Raw genomic sequence first — 10,005 nt, 5'->3', positions numbered from 1 at the left:
ACGTTAATCTTGAAGCTTGCATGTCTGTTAAGGCTGGTAAGTATTTGTACAAATACATATACAAGGGTCACAACTTTGCCAATTTTTTAATAAATGAAAAAATTAATCATGATGAAGTTAACACTTTTTTAGATTGTCGTTATGTTAGTGCACCTGAGGCATTGTCGTTATCTTAGTGCACCTGAATCATTTTCAGTATTTAACTTAAACCTAACGGCACGGTTTAAGTTAAATACTGAAAATGAAAGAGTTCATTGCTATTCTTATGTAGACATTTCTCATCACTTTATATTTGATAATAAACATTGTAAATAGAAGGTTAGACAAAGAGATGGTAATAGGGTAATAGTAAGACTGTATAAAGTTAATCCAAATGGAGAATGGTTTTTTCTTAGACTGTTACTTTTGCATGTAAAACATCTTGGGAGGATGTGCGTACTGTTTATGGTATTGTCCTTGGAACATTTTGCGTGATTTGAAAGTTTTATTGCAAGATGACACTGAATGGCAGAATACTCTTTCTGATGCGATTTTAACACCTATGCCAAAGCAAATTAAATAGTTGTTTTCAATTATTTTGACCTTTTGTGAACCTGACATCCTTTGCATCTCTGGAATACATACAAAGCTTTTATGATGGAGGATTTCATTCAGCGCTCAGTCCCACTTCTAATAGCTGTACTAGCTATTCTTCATCAAATTGAAAAGATTATAAATCAAAGTGGTAAAACGCTGGCTGATTACAATCTGCCTGTTCTTGATGAGTTTATACACCTAAATCTAGAAAATATTGATGAAAATGTTCAATAATCTATTGACGAAGCCAACAGAATGAGACTCTTGCTTAATGTAAATCAATTAAATGTATGTAATGCTATCCTTGCTGCACTGAATGAGCAACCAAGTGTAGAAAATCAACATTGCAGATTGTTTTTTAGGGATGGACCAGCTGGTAATGGAAAAACCTTTACACGTAATTATTTGATTGCTGAAACCATAAGTAGGGGCTTTAAATCTGCTACAGCTACCTGGACTGGCATAGCAGCAACTCTTCTTACAAATGGATCTACATAGCAGGGCTTATTCAAACTTCCTGTTTCAATATTGGATAATAGCACATGTAATGTAACTCCTAACTCTATACACGAGCATTTTTTAAGAAAAGTTAGTTTGTATTTACTTGATGAAAATTGATAAGTTGTTAAAAGATACTTGCAACAATAACTTTCCGTTCGGAGGAAAAATCATTCTTCTTGGTGGTGAAAAGAGGACAATCAGCTGAAATAGTAGAATCATGTATAAAATGTTCTTTGCATTCGCAATGGGTGTAGAAATTTGCATTAACTGAAAGTGTGAGAGTGCAAGATGGGGAAGGTGAATTTTCTCAATGGCTACTAAAACTTGGGAATGGAACAATACCTGTCATAGAGGAGGATCCTTTTAAAGGATGCATTGAAATATCAAATCAGTGCATTATTAGAGAAAATGAATCGATTAATGAAAAGATTTTTTGAAATGCTGATAAAAATTATTATTCTAAACGCGTGTTTTAACACCAACTAATGTTGATTCATTATCAATCAATGAAGAAGTGCTTGAATGTCTGCCGGGTGAGGTCAAAATTTATTTAAGTGCTGATCAAATTGATACTGATAACTTTAATGAAAGAAATAACTTTCCTGTCGACTTTTTGAACAGCTTAACTCATTCAGGTATGCCACATCATTGCTTAAAATTGAAAATTGGTTGTGTAATTATGCAACTTAGAAATTTAAATCTCAAAGCTGGATTATACAATGGTACTCAAATGGAAGTTTGTGCTCTTCAAAATAGTTACATTAATGCAGAGGTTTTGACAGGTTTTTCTGGTGGTAACCGGTTTTTGTTCCTCCAATTCAGTTGACTCCATCAGATTCTAATTTACCTTTTTTTCTGAAACGTCGTCAGTTTCCTGTCAGATTGGCTTATTCAATGACAATTAATAAAAGTCAAGGTCAAACATTTGATAGAGTTGGGATATATCTCAAAAAACCGTGTTTCTCTCATGGTCAACTATATGTTGCATGTTCAAGAACTAGAGCATTTAGTAGTTTGTTTTTCAAAATTGATAAACATCTCATTCAAGGTATGGTAGGTGGAAAGTGTTACACAAATAATGTTATATTTTCTAGTGTTCTTAATTTATAGTCTTTAGATTTTCATTTTGAAAATTTACTGTTTGTAGGTTGTGAGCTAATTTTGTATGTATAACTTTATTTATTATTTTAAATTTTTTTTATAGTTTTTGATAAATATATCTGTCATTTAATATTGTTATAAAATGTGTTTATATGTGTTATATAAAACTATATTTGTTTATAGTTGTATATATGTTAAAATTATGTTGTTTCCATGTTTTTAAAGTGGTGTGACTTGGCATTATGTTGAGCAAGATTGATAACCTTGCCAGCTAAGCGGTGTACTAATAGCAGAGGTGTGACTTGGCAGCATTTAGTGCTAGGCGGTGTTACTGCTTTAGAGCTAGGTTGTGTTGTCTAGCCTTTTTTGATTATTCTAAAAACACATTATGTCTGTTAATGTTTAGTGTAATGTGTATGAGAGAGTATGCAACCTTGATCTTTAAATCTTGGGTGTTTTAATGTCCTAAACTTGATGTAATTGAATAACTAATATTGAATATAAAAGCAAATATACTTTTATATATTAATATGTTTAGTAAAAAGATAGATATAGTTAACTTCAAATTGGTTTTTTAATTTTGTCTTTCATATTTTAATTTGGTTTGTTATATTCGCTGGATTTTAGGATCAAGGGTGTAAATATTCTATTGTTATGTGTTATTGTTGTGATATTTTGCGTTGATAGACTGCTTGGCTTATCTTCATGTTAGTGTCTATTGTTAAAAATGAATAATTGGTAGTTTCATAATTGGAACTTACTGCTTTTATTTATTTACTAAAAGCCAAGACTACATTTTGCTAAAAATGCAATTTATATCTTAACTTGATTTTTTTCTTTTCTTTTTTTCTTTTAGTATTTTAATCCTTTTGTACTTCGGAACAGATTTTATAGTTACATTTTCGATAAATGTCTATATTAACTGCCATGTCAACATTGGTTACTTTGATTTTATAGTTGATTTCATGACTGATTTTATAGTAGATTTTAAGACATATTTTATAGTTACATTTTCGATATATGTTTATATTAACTGCCATGTCAACAAAGGTTACTATAAATAGGTAAATCGATTTTGAGTTTTTATGTGGAGTATTTTTTTTTTGTTTTTTTATTTTTTTCTGCTATTATGGTATCATAATTCCATTTTTATTTTCTTTAAGATTTTTTTGGAATAAAAAAGATTGGAGTCGTCTGCAAACAATATAATATTTAAAATATTTGATCCTAAGTTCAAATCATTTATATACAATAAAAATAATAACGGTCCTAAGATTGAACCTTGGGGCACACCACATGTAATGTGTTTTTCTTTTTCAATTTTTTTATAAATATTACATTGTGACCTGTTCGCCAGGTAATCTTCAAACCAAAGTAAGTTTTTATTTCTTACTCTATAGAGTTCCAGTTTTTTTATAAGTATCTTATGGCTAACTGTGTCTAAGGCTTTTGACAGATCAATAAAAACTCCTAAGGTAAAATATTCATTACTGAATGCATCTGATTCGTGATTAATCAGTTCGATTACCGCATGGTTAGTTGAATTATCTTTTTTAAACCCAAATTGTTAACTGTACGGCAAACTGTTTAACATCAAATAGTTATAAAGTCTGTTGGACATCATTCGTTTAAATAATTTTGAGAAGCAAGGTAAGACGGAAATAGGTTTGTAGGTGGAAATATGAGTTTCGTCACAAAATTTAAAAACTGGAGTGATTCGATTCTTCCATAATAGTATTAGACGGTTAAATATAAGATTCAAACTCTTTGGTACTTGACTTAATTTTACTTGCCAAGTTCGGCTCCACTTCAAGAAAAAATGAGTTTGGTTTTTCAGCTATTTTTTTTTATCATAAACCATTTCCCCGTTAATTAAAAGCTTTCGGGGAGATTATTTTTTACACATTTATTTTTACCAATTATTTGTTTAATTATATTCCACGTTTTTTTAGTGTCATCGTTGGTTTTTTCCAGCAACTTTGCAAAACAAATTTTTTAGGACATTTTTTGGTTTTTTTAAATAAGCTTTTATATTTTTTTTAGTTTATTTCATTTTTATATGTTTTATGCCTTCAATATTCAACATAAAGTTTTTCTTTTTTTAGACGATTTTATTAGTCCTTTGTTCATCCAGGGGTTTAAGAGAGACTTGGATTTTATAATTATTTTTTAAACTGGAAATGCTCTGTCATACTGTTTACAGAATTGCGCTAAAAATAGTTCGAATGCATTATTGACTTCATTGGATTGTAAAATAAAATTGAAATCGATATTTTCTGATAAAAGAGTTCCAAAATACAATAAGGAGTTTCATTGATCTGTCGCGTTAAAATTGTAGAGTTCGAGGGGGGGGGGGGGATTAATTTGGGTAACGTTATCAGTAATAAGGAATATTGGAAAGTGATCTGTTAAAATCAGTTTTGATTATGCCCGTTCCTAAGCAACAGTTTTAAAAATTGTAAGTAACTATATTATCAAGTAACGACAGTCTTAGTTATTGTCGTAAAGTAGTCTTAGTTATTCTCGTTGACTTATGTATTGTTGGTATTAGGTTATATTGGGTTATTTAAAAAGTATTGAACATTTTTATTTGAAGCATAATTAAGCAAACTTAAGTTAAAATCACCAGCTAAGTAAACTGATTCCGCTTTAAACTAGTTTAGGTTAAAAAACTGCTTAAATAACTTTTAAATTTTCTTAAACTACCAGATGGTTGTCTATAAATAGAATTAATTACAATATTTTTGGTGGTTTTGTTCATAATTTTTAGGCACAACGACTCATAAGCTGTTTCATTAACATTAAGATCATTACGTAAAATAAAGTTAATTGATTTGTCGACAAAAATACTTACACCACCACCAGCGTAGTTATAACGCGGTTGGTGAACTGATGCGTAATTATTTAATTCAAAATTTGAATTTTTTCCGTTGATTTTAAGCATTTAATATCAACGGAAAAATATTATACATTTAATATAGAATAGTTATTTTTGTTTTGACAGAGATATTGAGTAGATTCAGAAATTGAATAATACTCGCTTTCTAAATTTTTTCAATTAAAATAGTTATCATCACTAGCATTCTCATCATTAAAATTAAATGAAAATTTGACCTCCATTTTTATACGTAAAATTTAAAACAATTAATTAGATAAAGTATTATATAGAAAGTAAAATAAAATTGTAGTATATATAAATATGTTACGAAAAAAATATTTTACTTTACATCTGTTTGCAGCCCAACCCCGAATGATCAACTTATCGTAAGAGATGAATGCATATTTTCCAGCCGCTCGTTCAACTCTCATCTGATCATGTAAAGCTTTCCTATTTGTAACAGTTTCAGCACAAAAATCTTCATTTATATAAATATTTTTACCTTTTAATCGAGATGTTTTTTTTAGAGTTTCAACTTTAACTTTATAATCTAACAATTTTAATTTAATTGTTATTTGTTTAAATCTCTCTGACCAGTTTTATCAGCTCTTTTAATCCTAATATTTGTTAACCTCAAATGCTCTTCAAAAAATTACTGACTTTTAATTCGCTGTCAATCCACGTTTCACCTTCGTTTTTTTTTAACCCGTCAACCCTTAAATTGTTTCTGCGAAATCTATCATCCATCTCTCTATCTAGTTTACTTTTTATTTTAAGATAGTCAGAATTATGATTTTGCTTTTCGATGTGAGATGCTTGTTTTTTTTTTCCTGAGAAGTAATAGCTGTCTTAATTTTTTCTTCAAAAAAGTGTTCGTGAAAATTTAAGCTTCTATTGATTTCTTCTACGTCTTTTTCTATTAAATTTACTTGTTTTACATGATGATTAACCTTTAGATCTATTTTATCTAATCTATCGTATGTATATATATATATATATATATATATATATATATATATATATATATATATATATATATATATATATATATATATATATATATATATATATATATTCATATATATATATGTATATATACATATATATATATATATATATATATATATATATATATATATATATATATATATATATATATATACATATATATATATATATATACGATAGAAGAAGCCACTGTTAACTTGTGATCACCGCCGGAGGCGGAGAGCATTTGCACTGATACATCGTGGCTGGACCATCGATCAATGGAAATTGGTTCTCTGGAGTGATGAGAGCAGTTTTCAAGTGTTTATGGTTATATGTCATATCATTCTGTCAAATAAAGATGTTTTTCAAAATATTGGAATGATTGGAACCTGGGAAAAAAAATGTCCTCGAAGCCAAAGGCAATTTGGAGTTTACCTTTTGTCTGAGAGCTTGCTTTCTCAAACACCAAAAAAGACAGAATCCGAATCTGTCCTTAGTATATAAATAGTATAAAAAATAAAGTATAAAAGTATGCCATTGTTGTTCTTTTAAGCGTTAATTTGGACCTGAAAAGGTCTCTGCATTAAGACTGTTTAAAAATTTACTTTACATTTAGGTATTAAAGTTTAAAAACTTTGCTAAAGATTTATCAAATAATACCCAGTATTGGGTCAAAATGAGCTTAACAAGACAATGGTTTCATAACGTAAACAAGAATATTGTTTGTTTTTGCTGTCTAAATAAAGACTTAAAATGACATAAATTATGACATAAATTGTCATAAATTAGAGAACAATGCAGCTCTACAAGAACTCATTGTTCTTTATGTGGATCCAGATTTTAATTTGGAAACCAATCTTCTAACATCTGGGGTTTGTTCGACATGTAAAAGATGTCTTCATTTAAAAAAGGTTAAATAAAAGTTTGTTATTATTGCTGATTTATTGATGATACATAAAAATGCAAATATATATAAACTTATTTAAAATACTATGTTAAACAACTTTTGACAGAAGGAGGTATTTCTCAAAACATAAAAGATTTGTGGAAGATTAGAAGAAGATTACTACGTAATTACTTTGTAGATTAAAAGATACCGGTCTATGCGTATATCCCATTTGCTGTATTGCAAAAGAGAAAAAGAATCATCGAAAAATCAATTATTCTGAGTTTATTGAGGATTTTAGTAAAGAGCTTGAGTCCTCAGATGTGAATAATGCATATATTTTTGCAGATTGCTGCCAAAGGGCTGGTAAAGGTATAAGATACCCTTGCACAAAATCTGCAATTGTGCAAAATCTACATGAGCTCATTCTTTCTCAAGACTCAAAAACCTCCCAACAGGTTATTTCCTCTGTACTAAAAGATATGTATAAACATCTTACAATAAAGAATTAACTTTGACAACTGATAATTGTATATTTATATTTTTTTATTTATCTATAATAATTATGAATTTTATAATAATAAATATAGATACGTATATATTGAAGTCAAACATAGTGAGTAGAACATTTGTCTTAGGAAATATATCTTTTGTAGGTGGTAAAGCTCTTTATGTTACTCTCTACACTGATAATGTGCGTAAACCTATTTTAAAAATGTCTTCAGATACATTGTTTACTATAACAAAGAAAATGGATCTTTCCTAGTCAGCAACGGATTGTATAATGACTTAGATACGTAAAGATTTGTATCGTGGAGGTAACAGTAATGTACATGAACTTACTTTTGTATATATTTATGTTACATACATATTTATAAATTATTCTCGTATCATTTGCTAGGTATCAAACCTATTGCCACAAAAAGTATTAAGGACAAATCTTTCCAGTTAAATCAATTTTATGAAGTAGTTTCGTGCAGTTTTCAGCAAACACACAACAATGGAAACTGCAAGGTTTTAGGATACAATTCAGAAATATGTTGTATTTGTTCCTGAACCGTGGTAACTAATAACAGAAATTTGTAAACACAGAAAACTTAATCCCAACAATTACTTTATAAGAGTTGGTATTGATGGGGGACAAGGTTCACTGAAGGTCATACTAAACATCTTCACCCAGAAGAGCTACAATTAGAGAAAAGAAACAAGAAAAATATAGGGGTAATGCAGTTCTTATTTTGGGCCTTGTACGTGGAGCACAAGAAAGTAATTTTAATTAAGCGAGGCTTATAAAGTTATTTAAGCTGAATTAGCAAAAATACACAGTAGCAGCTGACAAAAACCTTGTTAATTCTTTACTGGGCGTTTCTGTAAGTTAAACATTATTTTACTTTGTGTAATTGCATAACAATTTATATAAAGTGATTACTTTTTATTATTTTATCAATATCAAACTTAATATTTCAATATAGTCTTTTTTAATACTTACTCTAATACTTTTTTATACTAACACTTTTTTAGTACTAACACATACTAATTTTTTATACAAATATATAAAGTTAAAAAGTTTACAATTAAAGATTATGTTAAAATATTGATAGAAATGAAATAAAAATAAAGAACGCAGAAACTCAAAGAAGACTTAGAGGTCTTGTCATGAGAACCGCTAAAGTTTGACCCGTCAATATAAGTTGATGTAATCTCATAAAATGCGACTATCGCGTAATTTATTGGTAATAAATATAGCATTGGTAATAAACTTGAAGGCACATGGGGGAAAGCATGCTTGCTGTTATTTTAAAGGAGATAAAGATAACAAAAATGGAAAGTTGAGGAATTTTCAAAGTTGGACTAATTGACATCTGAAAATTATTGAAGATGGTGAATTTTACAAGGTCATGAAAAATTATAAAAACTTTGTTCGACCATGCCTACTTAAGGAGTCTGTAAAAACTCTTGTTATTGATATAGTCCCTCCCCTTTAATTGCATTTGTTTGAACATATTGTTACACAAACAACAAATTTTGTGATGGTTGAGGACTCAACTAAAACGTTCTTAATCAGTAAAACTGTAACAAGGCACGATTACAATGGAGGAAGATTTGATGGACCTATCTGTCAAAAGTTCTTTCTTGCTTGGATGAACTAATAACTATCGCTCATCTGTTGATGATAAGTTGTATTGACACTTTAAGGAAATTCAAAAAGGCGTACGTAAATAGTTGATTCTTTTTCACCTATAGTTTATACTATATTTATAAGTTTTATAAACATATTTCTTTTAAACTTGTTCATTTTAGTGACAGAAGGATGTTTTGAAATGAAGCTTTCTCTTAAATTCAGCAGAGATATTTGAGAACTTGTCTAAAAAATGTGCAACTTGCATCAATATTTGATAGAATACACGACACATAAGATTAGCCTAGGTTGGAAATTTCACATCATACAGTCACACCTTATCATGTTTTAAGAAAGAAAAAACAAACCTTTGGTAATTTTTAGTTAGCAAAGCTGTGAAGCTGTTCACAAAAACTTTAACATACAATGAAAATTTTCGCAGATACGGAGCTGAGCATGTGCCACGGTGAAATGCTTCGTAAAAAGGCCGTAATCTACTCTAGTATGAGGACAATTTATAATTTGGTAAAAAATATTGCACAGTAGTAAATATAAAAAATATTTGCAAAAATTATTACTTTGTATTTGTCTCTATATTGTTTCATTCTAGAGATATTCTAAGTATTTAAATAGTCGAGGCAAGGGCTAATTCAGCATTTAAATCTTTCGAGTTTACTCTATGTGTAAACGTTAGTATCTAAAACACCAAAAAAGGCTGGATCTGCCACGTAGTCAAAATTTCTTCTGCAAAGTATTTATTTAAAAAAGCATATAAATCCCAAAAAGGAACGCTTTTTATTTGGTTTTCAATGGAATACATCTCATGCACACTTAAAGTAATACTATCTTTTGGAACATCTTGAGTACCTTTTAAAATAACTTAAAACCTCTAAATTGAAGCAGTGTAAAATTATTGAATCATTCCTTTCCAATCGTATTATGGAAGTTGTCCTC

The sequence above is a fragment of the Hydra vulgaris genome, chromosome 10 (genome assembly GCF_038396675.1).
Source record: "Hydra vulgaris chromosome 10, alternate assembly HydraT2T_AEP".
NCBI lineage: Eukaryota > Metazoa > Cnidaria > Hydrozoa > Anthoathecata > Hydridae > Hydra > Hydra vulgaris.
The sequence above is the reverse complement of the archived record's forward strand: the minus strand, read 5'-3'. Positions refer to the sequence as shown.